Genomic DNA, 388 nt, shown 5'->3' on the forward strand with positions numbered 1-388 from the left:
GTTCTGAAATCGACCATTTGAGACTTGCCAGTGAACAGAAATCATAATGTTAATCTGTAACTGCTGGATGTGGAAATAAGTGTTTGCTAACAGTCAACACTGTGTTCACAGCTTGTTTCTGCTGAAAACAAGTCACAAAAAAAGTTTAAATAACATTTTCACTGAAAACAGATTTCATTTATTATTAGCTGAAATATCTGATCTTGCAGTAAAATATCTGCTTGTATTGACTATAGCATAATAAACTGTTAGTTCATTGACATTTAATGAAATCCATGATCTTCCCCAAACCTTAACCAAAATGCTTTTGTTGCCTAAACCTGACCACAGATGGGACTGAGGATGTGAAACCCAGTCTCTGCTGTCAAAGCTCTGCACTTTAGTAGAT

This window comes from Epinephelus moara, chromosome 16 (genome assembly GCF_006386435.1).
Source record: "Epinephelus moara isolate mb chromosome 16, YSFRI_EMoa_1.0, whole genome shotgun sequence".
Lineage (NCBI taxonomy): Eukaryota > Metazoa > Chordata > Actinopteri > Perciformes > Serranidae > Epinephelus > Epinephelus moara.